A 16,175-nucleotide genomic window follows, 5' to 3' on the forward strand; every position below is an offset into this window, starting at 1 on the left:
ATCTTAAATATTAATATTTCTCAAAATAATACTTTATATTGTTTTTTCCTTTTAACATGACTTCAGTGTGCTTTAAATAGTTATAATTAATATTGTTTTAAATTAAGAAGCAATAGCAACTGTTTATCTTCATAACATTATAATGGCTGGTTGCTGTGTGATTTAGATGATTATATCAGGGAATTTTTGTTCTATGATGGGAAGTTTGAATGTATACAAGTTTGCAATTTTGCTTTTGTTTTTTGTATCTGTCCATAACAACAAGTATTAGCACTTGGTTATTATATTTAAGCTAAATCATCTTAAAATCAGTGCATGCAAATGTTTTTATGAATGTCAATATATAATTGTCTCTCATTAAACATCAATAGACTTAAGCTATCGAAGGGGAATAGCTTAAACAAATATTTTAAACTGCATGAAGCTCACATGATTTTCTTACAAGAAACACATTATCTGAAAATGTAGATAGATTGATATTAAGAGTATTCAACTCTTGTGAGTTCTCATTTTAAATCAAAAAGGAGAGACACTCTTATTCTTTAGAGAAATTCATTACCTATACCTAAAATATTAAATGCCCGTTCAGATAAAATGGCATGTTGTGTTTAGCAGTAGTAGAAACTGACAAAAAGCCTTATGCTTTTGTGAATTCTTAATGGATACCCGGAAATGGAGCCAAAGTTGCTAAGAAATATTTGGATATTACAGCCTGATATACAAAAGGTGAATTAATTTTTGCAGGAGATTTTACCTGCATTCTTTCTAGTAAAGATACGACTACTAATAAGGTTCCTAGGCTATCCTCAGAAGCTATACATTTAAGACAATTTTATTAATTCTCAACGTTTGGGAGATACCTATGATATTAAATCAACTAACTTTCTTAACTTTACACATTTTATTATAGGTTTAGCACCCAGGCACCACTGAAAGTTTTTACTTCTAGTAGTTTAGTTACTAAAAAAATTGAAGATGTATTGATAACTACATGTTACATGGATGGCACAGTGCTGCAGTGGTAGCATTGTTGCCTCACAGCAAGAGGTTCTCCCATTCTATTCTCGGCTGGGGTGCCTTCTGTGTGGAGTCTGCATTTCCTCCCTGCATTCGTGTGGGTTTCCTCTGGGTGCTCTGGTTTCCTCCCACAGCACAAAGACATGCATCTGGAGAATTTCTCCCCGGGCCTCCGCTGAAAACTGGCTTCTTTTCAAGTCGGACTTTCTCAGTTAACAAATGTTAAATAAATAAAATAAATACAACTGTCCTTTATCTGACTACAATGCTATTACATTTACGATAATGATAAAGCCAAGTAATTTGAATCCCTGCATGTATAGCAACATTAAAAGACTTTAAGGAAAGGTGTCTAAAAGAAATAGATCAATACATTGAAATTAATAACAATGGAGAAGCTACAGAAGTAATTCTCTGGGATCTTTAAAACCTAATCTATATAAAGAATTAAAAATTGCTACATATATAAAAAAAAGAGTGGGATAAGGAGTTGACGTCTTTGCGGTCTAATATAGATTAATTGAAATCTAATTTAAAACACTATGACAAATTGGCAAACGCTGAGTTGAAAATATTAAATCAGAAATATCTTGATGTACTTCATCATATAATACTGATAATTCTGGAAAAATTAAATTACAGACTAGCTCAATAAGCCCCAAAAGCTTACACAGGTTCATAGGTAGGTACTAGGCTATTGGCCGTAGTGCCTATATAAGCATAGCCAAAAAGGTACCCTGGCTTTCACCACCCAAGAAAATTATTTTCCTATACCCTTGTCGAGCAGAGCCACAGAAGTGATCCCTGGGGTGAATTTCCTATTTCCCATCCAATCATCAAGATTTTTCTTGAAGAGTGCTAATGAGGAGCTCTGTTTGACATGGATAGGTAGTCTGTTCCAGAGTATGGGAAGTCTCTGGGACAGGAATCTATCCCTCCAGCATGTTCTGTTTATTGTGGTGACAAGCTTTAGGTCCCTACAGTGTGTAGTTCAGAGGGATTGGGATTTCTTTAAGTGGAGCAACAGCTCTGGGTTTGACATAGCTTTGTATGTTAGGCAGAGATTGCCTTGGAGTAGGCGATATGTGACGGAGTAAAGCTGGAGTTTTTTGAGACGGTCTACGTAGGGTATCTGTTTGAGGCCAGTAATCCTCTTTGTGAGGTATTTCTGTGGCCTCTCCAGTTGTTGTAGATGTCTTGTGAGGTACATACCAAAAGGGGTGCTGTACTCTATAATGGGTCTAATGAGTGATGAGTAGAGGAGAACAATGACCTCTTTTTTTTTCTGGATGAGAAACCTTTTGTGATTAGGTGTGCCACGTAGGATTTCCTGACCACTGTGGTGATGTGATTATCAAAGGAGAGACTACTGTCCACCTGTGTCCCAAGGTCTCTTATCACACTTCCGGTGTTAAGTAGACTACCACCTATATGGTAGTTCATGGGTACAGAGTTTTTACCAAAGGGGATGACAATGCACTTTTTGGCATGGAGCTTCAGACCATGGCTTTGACACCAGGCATCTGTATCAGTGAGGCCCTTTTGTAGGATGCCCACATTGTTAGGAGTTTCGATTATGGCTCCCAGTTTGCAGTCATCTGCAAACTTAGTTAGCCAAAGACCTTCTGTGTTAGTCTGTACTTCAGAGAAGTAGATACCAAACAGGAGAGGACCTAGGAATGAACCCTGTGGTACTCCACTTGTCACTGGTCTGAAGTCGGATTTGGAGTCTGCTACTTTCACAGTGTGGGTTCTGTCCATGAGCCAGTTGGCAACCCATCTTGTGACATAGGGATTTATACCTAGTTTAGTGAGTTTATCTATAATTCCAGAGTGGGGGATGGTATCAAAAGCCTTGGGGAGATCTAGATAGGCTGTGTGAACAACCTTACCCTCATCTATGGCTTTGGTGACTGCTTCAAAGAAGTCTATCAGGTTTAGGAGACATGATCTGCCTTTTACAAACCCAAACTGGGTGGGGTCCAGAGTTTGGAGATTACCAATGTCTTTGTTTGAGTTCCATGATGGTACATTCCATGGCCTTGCAGACCAGGCTCATCAGACTAATGGGGCAGTAGTTCCCAGGGTCCATTGTGGCTCCTGCTTTGTGGAGTGGGATAACCGTCGCAGTGCACCATTCAGTGGGCACATAGCCTGAGGTGAGGCTATGATTGAACATGGTACTTAGGTGGGGTGCCAGTTCATTCTGTAGTTCGTGTAGAACGCAGCCTGGGATATTGTCAGGTCCCATCGATGCTGTGTTCTTGACTTTGGAGAGTGTGTTTTTTACTTGTGCAGCCATGATTACAGGAATTTTGCATTCTTCCGGTATAGAGATGGGTCCTCTAGGGGGTGAGAGGGGGGTAAAGTTAGCACTGAACCTATCTGCCAGGATGCTGGCAATATCAGTTGGTTCTGTATATTTAGTGCCATTGTGCTGCAACTCAGAGCAGATCTGAGTGCTGCCATTGAGATTCTTGACATAGCTATAGAATGCTTTGTGGTTGTCTTTAGAGTCAGTGGCAATTTTGTTTTAGTAATTAGCTTTGGAGGATTTCATGAGGGATCTCAACTTCTTACTGAGGCTGACCAGGGAGCTCCTCCAGTCATGGGATTTTACTCTTTTTTTGCAACAGTTTCTTTCTTCTGTTGTAGAGTTTAAGGCAGAGGGCCACCATATTGGCTTCCTTTTTTTTGGAGGGTAGCATCTTGGTTCTGTTAGAGATAGCATGATCTATGCACTCGTGTAAGTGCTTATAAAGTGCATTTGTGTAGGATTCAGCAGTCATACCTCTGTTGTCCATCTGCATGAGTGTCATGACGTTTGCCACTTCTGTCTTAAGTGTGAAGTTGGCTTTGGAGAAGTTTTTTATTGTGGTTTCCCTAATGGGGGTGGGGGCGGGATGTGGATGTCTAGGGTGATTAGCTTGTGGTCAGATCTGACCAACGAGGAATTGACCTCTGGTGTGGAACACCAGTGGTCCATGTTGGTAATGACCAGGTCTAGGATATTGCTGCCTCTGGTGGGGGTATGAATAAGTTGATCCAAGGTGTTGTAATTTATGAATTCCAGAAAACGTTGAGCAAAAGAGTTGGTGCATGAGTAGTTTTCCCAGTTAATGGTGGGGTAGTTGAAATTGCCCATTATTAGGGTGTTGGGTTGTACCCTAATATTTTCCAGTGTATCAAGAAATAAGGAGTGGGAATCCTGGGGCATGGTGGGGGGTCTGTAGCAAGCTACAATTTGGATTGCGGTCTTGCCCAGAGTTCGGTGCACTTGGATAATCTCGGATGCATTATGCTGTGCAACTAGCCTGGAGGTGTGGATATCCTTAATGAATATGGACACGCCTCCACCTTTAGTGCTTCAGTCTGGATTAGGTGGCCGAAAGGTGTGGTATGAATTATAGCCTGGTAATCCAGGGGTGCACTCTGAAGCTTTGAACCAGGTATCTGTCACTGCACAGATGTCTATGTTCTCCATTTTAAGGAGTTCCTTGAGTGAGTGCATTTTGAGGTTTAGACTTCTAGCATTGAGTAGCATTATCTTCAGATTTTGCTTGCTTGTACCTTTTATGGTGGTGAATTTGTGATTTGAACCTTGCCTAAAAAAGGCACTATATGGGTGGCAAGAGCCTTAGCCAGTATCCAGAATCCCAAGGGCGACAGGTGCAGGCCATCTCTGGCAAAGCATCGTGGTCTGTCGATCATGTCATCCCAGGCAGACAAATACTGGATCCCCTTAGAATGACACCAGAAGCTTAGCCAATTGTTGAAGTCAATCATTTTGTCCTTGTACTGTGCTACTGAGGGCTAGGGTCATACCTGCCTGGGCTACAAGATTGGACAGCTCCTCCATGTCTCTTTTCATGTAGTCCAGGGAGGTATGTCTCAGATCATTCACACCAACATGGACAATGACAGAGTCATATTTGTACTTGTTGTGGAGTGACCTGAATGCATGCATTATGTGGCGGATCCTGACACCCAACAGACAGCTGACAGTAACTTTCTCCTTGTTTAGCCTGGTGAGTGGAACATCAGTGTGCCTGACACTAGTCACCTATGACTAGATTGTTGGGCACGTTGTTATGCCTTATGGGCTGTGGTTGAGTGGCACACTGAGATTGTGGGCTATGTGTCATTTGGTTTGTGTTGGGGGTGGAGTTTGCTTGGGTTTCGGCTTTGGAGGTCCCTCTTGCTTGGGCAGGTTTTTATTGAGAGCCTCCATGAATGTAGGTGTGTGTTTTGCGTTTCTATGTGTGTGTTTTGGTGGTGTAGATTTTGAGGGACTATGTGATGAGTGTGGTGTGGTGCAAGTGTTTACCTTCTCATCTTGACTGTCTATTCCAGTCTTGGGTGCAGGGAGCTTTTCTTCCAGTTTGTCTATATAAGTGCATCTCTCACAGGTTGTAGTGTTGGGTGGTAGGAGGAGAGGGTTGTCTGTGTACATAAGGCAATTGCTGCATTGCCCCCAAGATGCCCAGATTCATCAGATAGACAGTGGAAACTACCGGGAGCTGACCCTTAGACATGACTGGATAGGTACTTATTTATTAAGTACTAAAAAACTGCTTTCCTCTAGACAAGTGAGGAAAGTTGAGTGCTGTAGTAATTTGTAGTTTATTTAGTGCTTACAACAAATTCTGAACAAGTGCTGAGCTCAAAGAAACAGATTTGAGTGTTGAAACTAAAAAACTGGCTAGTTCTAAGAATCAAAATTAAGCTAGAAGGCTTCTCTCCAACACAGAAAGCTTTGGGGGCTCAGAAGCTTACAAATAGTCCTGGATACAGCAAATATGTATGTGGACTAAAGTACTTACAGGAAAGGCAGGAAACAAACTTAGAATTTTTTTCCCCCAAATGCTGTATTTGTATACAGTAGGAGTGCCTGAAATCAGAATATGACCTCATTGCACTCAGTTGACTGAGCAAATGAGATGGGCCCAGAAGGAGTATCCAAATACAAATTTACAAGAGGGGTGTGCAATTTCAAAGCCACCAAGATTAACACAAAAATAAGAACAGGGAGGGGGTGGGAACTAATTGTAGAGACAGAGAGCCACAATTTTCAGTTCAATTAATATTCAGTAATAACAAAAACACATAAAATGCAGTACTATATGAAAAAAGTGAAGATAAAAGTGTACTTAATTTCACTTATACATCCAGTTGATTGCAGACAGATCTTAGCCAGCCAAAGCTCAATTATTGGCTGTTAGATCTAAGAAAAAATAAATAAATACTAATCACATTAAAGAAATAATTTTCAAAAAAGATGATAAAAATAAAAAGTGGCTGATTTTAAGACATACTAGAATGCTTTACAAAGAGACAGACTTAGAAATCAACAACATAACTGATGACTTTTCAAGGATAATATAAGGTTTCAATTAACCAAAGAACAAAGATACAAAACTGATATGTCATTCTTTTTGAGGAGCTAAACTATCACATTAATAATCTTAAACCAAATAAAGTCCCTGGTCTTGTTGGCATAATCCCAGAATTATACAAATTATTCCCAGAGAATATTTTAAATATCCTATTACATTTTTTGAACAAGTTAAACATATGTCGATCATCCTCTCTCGTGGAAATATTCCTTGATATCTCCTATCTTGAAACCAAATAAAGATTCTAAGTTTTGTTTTTCTTACTGTCCTACTTCATTACTAAATGTTGATTATAAAATATTTGTCTATTCTTGCAAAAGATTGAACCTTATTATGCCAGGACTAATAAATGATGATCAGACTGGTTTTATACTATATAGAAAGGTTCAGGATAACATAATTAGGCTTAATACTTTAATAGATCTGACTAATAAAAACAAAAATAACTAACTATAGCAAGTCTAGATATAAATAGGCTTTTGATTCTATTAGTTGGAATTATTTGTTCATAGCACTTAAACAATACAAATTTCCCTAAATTTTATAAATCTTATAACTAATCTATATAGTAACTCATTCACTTTTATTAGAATTGGCTCTTTTCTTTCTAGTTCTTTCAAAATATTAAAAGTACAAAACAGGGTTATACCCTGTCACCTCTATTATTTGACTTTCACAAACTTTATTAGATCTAATAGCAAAATTCATGGATTCTCAATAGATGAAAGTTATTCCTGTAAAATTCAATTATTTGCAGATGGCACTTTAATAACAGTTGGTGATGTTGAAGCTTCAACAGAAAATTTAACTGTCTATTCATCACTTTAAAGAAGTGTCAGGTTTAATATTTAACCCTGATAAAACAGAAACTTTACTTATTAATAAAAAAGTTAATAATTATTTAAGAAGCAAGAATTTTATTTGGGACAATTCACAAATTAATTATGTTGAAAGTATACTTAAATCAACTGAAAAAAAACTCAATAGCAGTAAATTATAGCAATATAATAGACACCATTACTAAAATAATTATTAATTGGAATAAACTTTTTTTACAAAGGAAGATAGACTTTAATAAAAATGATAATCCAACCAAAATACTTTTCTATCTACAATCACTAATTATTCTCCCTCCTAAAAATGTCTTTAAAAAATTAAATTCTACTCATTAATTTTTTTCTGGTTCCCCAATAACCCAAGAATATCCTTTGAATGACATGTTAAAAGTTAGCAAGAAGGTGGATTAAGTTTTCCCAATGTTATATGCCAAACATGTAATGCTCAATTTAATATCTGTATGGTTAAATTCCTCTTACCAATCCACTTGGAAATCCATTGGTGAAAGATTAATAAATAATAACAGCTATGTTGTAGAATCTTTCTCTAAATTTGGAATTAATAAATCTTACTGGATCTTGAAAGACTTATGTTTAAATTAAAAGAAAAAATACTATTCTTCTCCCTTCACTGATTACCTCCTTGGCCATTAAAAAAAATCATGAATTGTAATTATATAGTTAAAGATTTATTGTTTCTATTACTTCCTATATCAAATACTGCTGGTTGCTTGAGAACATTTAATATAAACAAAATGCTAGACTTTAGAGATGCAAATTTAAATGTTTGGCATCAATTCTTAATTGGAAATAAGTTACATAATACAGATTTTCTTCTTTCAAGATATTGTTTAGAAAATAATTGTTTGAGTATACAATCTTTTAAAAATATGTTAGTGATAAAATCAAAATCTCCATGAATTTTTAAACAAAACATATTCCAAAGATATTTGATTTTTTTAAATCAATAGTAACTCAAATAAGAATAAATCATATATATCCATAATTTATAAAATAATAAGAGAAGATTCATTATTTTGGAATTACTCAACTAAGATTAATAAGAAGCCCTTTTTGACGAAGATAAATGCTTAATTCTAAAATATGCATGAAAATCTACTTTTCTTTACTGGAAATTATATATGTTGCGATTTCTTCACAGAGCTTTTTAAACTCCACATAAAGTGGCTTTAATATATAACTATGGGAAAATTAATTGTTGGAGGTGTAATGGAGTCTATAATGCATCCTGGTCTCATATGATATTGGATTGTAAAATAGTAGCTCCTTTTTGGGTTGGATTTAGAAATTTTGCCGAAGCTTTGTGGATGGATAATTTTATAATTTCTAACTCCTTGATCTTATTTAATGCTCCAGTTCTGGATTCCATTCCTAGGGTGCAGGTGCCTCTCCTTTGGTCCATTTTAGCTATAGAAAGAAAAATAGTCACAAAGAATTGGAAATGTAAAACTATTCTTTCTTTCACTTAATTCATTAATTTAGCAAAACATGTCTGCAAAAAAAAATTAACTGCCAAAATGAAAACTTTGAATATTACTCACCAGTTTAGATTTTGGTCAAAATTAAGTGATTTACTTGATAAATTTTAATTTAGTTTTCTATGTTTGGTTTTGTTGTGGACATCTGTAAATAGCTTTTGTTCTATTTATCTTTAAATAATTTTGTATAATCTTTGTTCTAAAATTAATAAAAGGTTGTTTAAAAAAATAAATATACAGAATGTCAAGAATGTTGACTTCTCTACTAGATTTTTCAATAATGTATCTGTGTTTGTTCTCATGTAAAACCTTAGTAAAAACAAGTTTGTCTGAACTAGATTTATTAATAATTCTACACTTTGTGTGTGATAATTTAATTTAAATCCCTAGTAAGTATGTCCTGTGTAAATATTTATTGCATAGATACAATTATTATATCTTCTATTTGCTTCAGCATGGCCACAGGTTGGGGATTAATACCCACTACTAATTATTCCTTATTTTTTATAGTTACCACCAATCAGACATGGTCTATGCTAGTTTTTTGTATGCTCAGTCAGACATATTTCACTGTCCTTTATATACTCTTAACATAACATCACCACCCCTCCCTCAACATGCTAACTTCTAATACAGACACAGGTGTTACCCATCACAAATTTGTACCAACTCATCATTCTTTAATCATGTTTCACTAATAATTGCAATGCTACTGGTGTTTATTTAACTGGTTGAATAATAACATCCCCATGTTGTTCAAACTCCTTACAATTGTTAACAATAAGTTTTGTATACTTATTTCAGGCTAACATGATCTGATAATATCTCTCAACCTGCAGACATTGAAAATAGAAACAAAGGCTCTTGAAAATTAGGAATGTCTAGCTAAAAATCTGGACATCTAATTACCATAAAATTTGAATACCAAATAGTACATATCTCTTCCCACTTCCAAAAGTAATGTGAGGCACCACTTAGAAACACATTTAAAAAAAGTAATAAAAATGGAAAAATATAAGCACATTATCAAAGAGTCAGTGTAGGATCTGTAGACTTTAATGAACTGTATTGCAAAATTCTAGCACATATTGTCACATATTTTGCTACAGAAAAAAAGTCAGTTGTAAGATGTGTCCTATTACTTTAAATTATTGCTGCCATTAGTATATCAGTCATGCAGTATGGTTTTCTATGTACCAGACAGCTTCAAAAATCCTGTGATAAGAGGGATTCAGAAAAATTGAGTGAAGGAGTAAATTCAAGCCTAAAAATAGAGACATTCTGTGCAGGGGGTAAATCAGGCCTGAAAACAAGAATGATCCTCCAAAATAGGGACAGTGGAGAGGTCTGATTCTTTGAAAAGCAATTGCTTGTTTATTTCAGTGAGGAAGTCTCTTGCAAGCATTATTTTACCTGCTTTACTAAAAAGAATGGCATCTTCTGATAATGCACATGGATGTTCTCCAAACAGGGTAAAAGGTGTATTTCAATCCCTTCAAAGTTAGTAATTTATGTAGACGCTAATCACGTCAGTTATGTGACTTACCCACTTGTGATTTTACTCAATGTGCAAAATCCTCTGCATTAGTTATGGTTAGGCTCTTAATTGCCAGATACCATGCTATAAAAAGAGGTTCTTGGCTCCAGGGTCTTCAGTGAGTTATTCACCTGGAGAGGCATATGGAAGGAAAAGAACAGAAGAATAGATTATGTTGGTCCAGTCGGGGCTAAGTCATGGTGTATGCCAAGAGATGCTCCTGTGACATAGAGCTGGGCCCAAGTCATGGAACAGGCCTACAGACTGAACATCTCATGATAACAAATTTCATTGAGGGGCATGGTGGATGGTGTATAAAGATACCAAAAATGTATCATTTTGTGCAACTGAAAACCAAATGGTTGTATTTGTTTTGTTTAGTTTTAGAACTGAGGAAATCAAGAGCTACTATTCCTTCATTTTGATTTTTAAAATGAGAACCCAAGAAGTACTGTTAGTTCATTTCCTGATTAGATACATGCATTCAACATGTTTTATATAAATTAGTGTCTCCAGTGTTTTTTTGTTTTTTTTTTACTTGCACTTGTGAAGAATGAGGGCATTTGATACAGACTTGATGTTTATTATTCCTAGCAATCATTAGATTACTGTTGCAATAGCCTAAATTTTATGAGACATGTTGCCAAGGATCAGACCAACTGACCAGCTTCCAAAACATTAGAGCACATTTCACACACTCTAGTCACTGTGCAGCAAAAGGAGATTAGTAAAAAATCAGTGGCTAGGGAGCTAAGACTTCAGAATGTTCTTACAGTCAAAGTGCTCTCTTCTCTGTGGACTTTAACTGAAGATTATTGGCTAGCACTTCAACAAGGCTAGACAGATAAGTATCCCACCGGGGAATCCCTTCCTCTTTACAATTTTTTGAGAAACAAGATTGTTCTTTTCTGTCTGAAATATTTGCTAAAATGCTGGAACTGATGTTTTTAGAGGTTGTCACTAAAGCATTTACCTCAAACTATTTGTCATGGTTCCCTGTGGGAATGTCTTTCCTATAACTTGATTTTTGTGAGAAAAATGCTCACTTTTAGGTCAAAAAGAGTGGTTAGGGCCTAGGACTTGTGATTTTGCAAGTTGCCATAAACTGTTTACCTTAAAACTTATGTTTCCTATCACATTGTTTTATTTGCTGTCCTTAGTTCAGCTACCAGTTTGTCAGACACTTCAATAGACAGATGGTCCTGAGTTCCTGTGGGAAGCCTTATATCACATTTTGTGAGAAAAAGGTGTTAATTAATGTAAAAAAATGTTTGTTGTTAGGGACAGGGGACAGTGTGTTTGGTTGTTACAAAAATAATTCACCTCAAACCTTAACTTTTCTGTCAGGATGTACAACTAATTCTTCAGGAATAAAGTAGAATGATGAACAATTAAACCAAGTAAACCACGAACAAGGATACCAGGCAACCAAAAAACTTCTTCACTAGTTTAATAAAGCGCTTTTCGTCATACAAGGTTGAATGACTTCTTCAGATAAAAATAAGGAACACAAGTGCTTACTATTTATATGTTTTCCTACCCCTTCCAGTTCAATTAATTTCAATTCAATTAAGTTAAATTGATTAATTAATACTATCAATTGTTGTAATTTTAAAACATTTAAAGGGGTATTTCATCCACCATTATAGCTCTAACTCACAACTCAATAGATAATACATACATACACTTGTAAGTGCCTTCATGTACCTTATGCTATCATTGTATGACTTTCCAATTAAAATTAAACAAAACCATCCTACTGAACATACAAAAAATGAATACAAAATATATAAATATACATTTTAAAACATTATTATGAATTAAAAACTGTTTCAAAAGTTTTTAAGACACTATTTAATTTATGCCCTATACTTCCTATACTAAGTGAACCAGGAATATAAAGTCATCTCTTTAAGCTTCTAAGCTTCAAGAGGCATGCAATGTTACAATGGTCATTTAAACCCGGTTCCATAAAGGCATTGGTTTTAAATTGCCATGATAGTTCTCGTTCCTCTAAAAGTAAACTAAAGGGGCCCTTCCTACTATCTATTTCTATTTGGTCCAAACCTATAAATTTAAAAGTATGATTAGGGAAGGATAGAATATGTTTTACCAATGCATTATCTGCTTTCATTCTAGAGATAGCATTAATATGTTCATATATTCTATCTCTCATTCTCCTCTCTGTCTTCCCTATATAAAAACTTGTACAGTTTGAACACAAGGCCCCGTATACTACTGATTTGGAATTACAATTAAAATTGTACTTTGATACATATGTCCTGTTATTTATCACATGTTTGTTACCTCTTTTTATATATTTACAATAATTACAATTTCCACAGCCATATGATCCTTTAATATCTCCTTTCCCCCTTGTTAATTTATTTTCTAGTAGGGTCTTTAAATTCTTACCCTTCCTAAATGTTACTTCGGGGACTAGCCCAAGGGCTGTGGAACATTTAAACAGGAGTACTTTCCAATTTTTATATAGAATGTCTCTTATGATGTTACTTTCCATACTGAAAGTCATTATGTAGCTAGTACTTCTATCTTTGGTTGTGATACTGCTGATGTTATTGCTTCCAGTATACATCCCCTTATTTAACTCTCCACCTAGCTCTACAGTTATGACTTCCTCTACTGTGTTATTTCGATTTAATAAAGGTAAAATAATCCCATTCTCTCTCTTAGTATTAACCTCTTCCAGTATATTAGTTAGAAATGTTTTAGGATAACCTCTATGGATGAACATTTTTTCTAATAACTTACATTCCTGTACATAATCTTCATCACGTGTGACCATGCGGGCTGCTCTGATTACTTGTCCTTTTACAATGGCTTTTTTCTGTACTTTGGGATGATTACTCGTATAATGCAGAAAAGAGTTACAATATGTCTCTTTTCTATGTATTTTTGCATAAAATTGTTTGTTCACCTTATCTTTAACCAACGTAATGTCCAAGTAGTTTATTTTATTCTCATGGAATTCAGATGTAAATGATAGAAAATTAGTAGTTTTATTTAAATATTCTACCAAGTCTAGTCCTATATTCTTATCTCCACGTAGGCAGATAAAGATATCGTCCAAATATCGTGTGTAATACACGATAATAGGTGAAAATTGTTCCATGTTGAGAATGAAATTATTCTCCCAGTAAGCTAAAACTATATTTGCAAAGCTGGCACCTACTGGGGACCCCATAGCCACCCCACATTTTTGCAAGTATAATTCCTTGTTAAATAGGAAGTAATTATTGGTTAGAATAATGTCCAACAATGTTGTGACTAAGTAAACTTCATTACTAGTAGCCCCTTTCTTGACTAGATATATATTCACCCATTCCAATCCTATATCATGTGGGATTGTGGTATACAAGTCTACCACATCTATTGTTAAAAAATTATAGTCTTCCTTGTATTCTAGATCATTTATTTTATTTAAGAAAGCCCACGAATCTTTACATATTTGGGTTTCATTGGCTAGATATTTTTTTAAAATGTTGTCTACCAGTTTTGCGCTACCGTATGTAATGGAATCCCTTCCATCTATGATTGGTCTAAAAGGGGGTTCGCTCAAGTTTTTATGGATCTTAGGTAATGCAAAGAAAACAGGTATTTTAGGCCATTCTGTTTTTATATAGTTATACATATCTATGTCGATGTATCCTTCTATGAAAAGGTCACTAAAATACCCTTTAATTTGCTGGTATGCTATATTCACTTCATTAATACTTGATTTTTTATATGCCTCTTTATCTAAAATTAAAGAGACTCTTTTATTATAGTCACAGATGTCAAATAGGGTTAATCCCCCTCCCTTATCAGGTTTTATTGCTCTAACATTTAATGTTTTAAAAAGTTGGAGGAAAGCTTTTTCATCTGGAGTAATATTCGATGGTCTACTCGTGTTGTTCAGAAATAAATAACTTTTTTTGCTTGCCAAATTTCTTAAGTCTAACTCCATAATTGCCTCAAAAAGTTGAAGAGTTGGGTGTAATGGGGGGTTATAATCACTAGGAATATAATATGTAGGTCTAACTCTTTCAGTATTGCCTAGTAACAGTTTCAAGTTGAGCTTCCTAACAAAAAGTTTCAAATCTTTGATGTTTTCCACCAAGTCCATATGTTGGTTTGGTATAAAGTTATGCCCTTTAGATAAAAGTTCCACAAAACTAGGGTCAATGTCCAAGCTTGAAAAATTATAGACAGTAAAGTCGCCCCCCTTATTTTTAATAATTTTTGGTAATTCCAAAATAGGAATTACCTCCTTGGTTTGTTCAGGGGGCGCTTGTTGTTTTTTTGAAGACCTTGATTGTGGGCATTTGCCTTCGGAATAGCCCCTTGGTATACATAATCAAAATTGTCCAAAGAGTCCATGTTGTTATCATCTGGTCTCTCTCTATTATTTCTCAAGCGGTTTGCCCATGTGCTGTTGTTTAGATCCTGTATATTCCTTTGATTAGAAAAAGTCTTTCTGTTGTTTATACCTCCATCATTGTCCACATCTCCACTAGGGTCATTTTCCATCATGGTAACACTAGGATTAAAAGGGCTAGTTTGTGAAGGGCTAGTTTGTGAAGGGGGTGGTTTGGGATATGCTGTACCATTTGCATATGCCAAACGATCCCTATTCATTTTTTTATTTTTATTTATTTTCAGTCTGTCCAGCAATTGGTCTATAGTAGTAAATGACCTATCATATTCAAACTTATAACGAGGAAAGTCTGTATTAGCTAGTATGTCAGCATTCAGTTGTTTCACTTCATTAGATAGATCAGTCACTTGTAGTCCATAATGTTTTACCATTAGTTTTAACAGACCTAGCCCCTGCATATCAAAGAAAGCCAACAGTTCTTTATGAAACAATGAATTAGCTATTAACCCCGTAGGGTAGACATGATAACGTAGCCCCTTAGGTATTAAATTCTCGTTGATGCACTCGTTTAGGTAGTTTATTTCCAGTTGTAACTTTTTAATTTTCACAAGTTTATTGTCCAGTAGTTTCAATTTGTGCGTTAAATTAACTGAACTGACCTGAGTTTCATTGGCGTCTTCTGCCGAAAATCCCCTGTTGTTCCGGTACTTCAGTTGTAATTTACTGGTGTCCGTTAGCCATGTATCAAAGCCGGGACTTCCCATAAGCTCTCCGACGCCTTCTCCTTCTGTCGTTGTCATTATTCTACTACTCCTGTAGTTGAAATCATTAGAAGTATTAATGTTGGAAACAGTTCCATTACTTGCCCGATTAGCGTTGTGTATGCTGCCTCCTTCTATGGGGGAGTCACGAGGACGCTGGGCTGGTGTAATATCCATTTCCGTGTTTTCACTGCTTAAAGGAATAGCTGTATCCAATGCTATGCTAGATTCCAATCTAGCCGCCAGGTTATCCACACGCTGTGAGAGAGCCAAGATGAGTGCTGTAAGATTACCTTCATTATTTGAATTCGGTATTTGATCCAGTAACGGCTGGCTGTTATTACTTTCCGCTTCCGTCATATTTACTGTTCGTATAGAGTCAAAAGAAGTTTCTGCTGCCATGCGAATCACAAGACCACAAACCAAGTAGAATGATGAACAATTAAACCAAGTAAACCACGAACAAGGATACCAGGCAACCAAAAAACTTCTTCACTAGTTTAATAAAGCGCTTTTCGTCATACAAGGTTGAATGACTTCTTCAGATAAAAATAAGGAACATTATTCTTAATTATTAATTCTTCAGGAATGTATTAGCCTTTTGTCAGACAACTTTTTCTTTACTTACAGATTATCATTTTTGTGAGGAAAACTGTTAGTCTTCTGTCAAAAAGTGTTCTTGGGGACTTGAGCTAATGAGTTTGATGGATGAAACTAAAAAAAATTACCTTAGAACTTAAGTTTCCTGTCA

The sequence above is a fragment of the Protopterus annectens genome, chromosome 4.part0 (assembly GCF_019279795.1).
Source record: "Protopterus annectens isolate FY-2018-M chromosome 4.part0, PAN1.0, whole genome shotgun sequence".
Taxonomy (NCBI): domain Eukaryota; kingdom Metazoa; phylum Chordata; order Ceratodontiformes; family Protopteridae; genus Protopterus; species Protopterus annectens.